We start from the raw sequence: 904 nt of genomic DNA, 5'->3' as shown, positions 1-904 counted from the left end.
ATCCTCATCCTCATGCCCATCCTCATCCTCATCCTCATGCCCATCCTCATCCACATCCTCATCCCCATCCAAATCCCAATCCCAACCCTAACCGTAATCCTAATCCTAATCATAATCATAATCCTATTCCCAATCCCAATCCTAATCCTAATCCTAATCCTCATCCTCATCCGTATCCTCATCCTCATCCGCATCCTAATCCTCATCCTCATCGTTATCCTCATCCTAATCCTAACCTTAACCCTAACCCTAATCCAAATCCTAATCCTAATCCGAATCTGAATCTGAATCCTATTCCTAATCCTAACACTCATCCTCATCCTCATCCTCATCCTCATCCTCATCCTCATCCTCTGCATCAGCCCAACCCTCAACCTCATACTCATCCTCATCCTCATCCTAATCCTAATCCTAATCCTAACCCAAACCCTAATCCTAACCTACTCTTATTCCTAATCCTAATCCTAACCCTAATCCTAATCCTAACCCTATTCCTATTCCTAATCCTAATCCAAATCCTCATCCTCATCCTCATCTTTATCCTCTTCATGCCCATCTTCATCCTCATGCTTATCCTCATCGCCATCCTAATCCCAATCCCAATCCTAACCCTAATCCTAATCCTAATCATAATCATAATCCTAATCCCTATCCAAATCCTATTCCTAATCCTCATCCTGATCCTCATCCTCATCCTCATCCTCATCCTCATCCTCATCCCCAAACTCATCCCCATCCTAATATTAATCCAAATCCTAACCCTAATCATATTCCTAATCCTAATCATAATCCTAATCCTAATCCTAATCCTAATCCTAATCCTCATCCTCATCCTCATCCTCATCCTCATCCTCATCCTCATCCTCATCCTCATCCTCATCCTAATCCTAATCCTCATCCTCAT

The sequence above is a fragment of the Lupinus angustifolius genome, chromosome LG15, assembly GCF_001865875.1.
Source record: "Lupinus angustifolius cultivar Tanjil chromosome LG15, LupAngTanjil_v1.0, whole genome shotgun sequence".
NCBI lineage: Eukaryota > Viridiplantae > Streptophyta > Magnoliopsida > Fabales > Fabaceae > Lupinus > Lupinus angustifolius.
The sequence above is the reverse complement of the archived record's forward strand: the minus strand, read 5'-3'. Positions refer to the sequence as shown.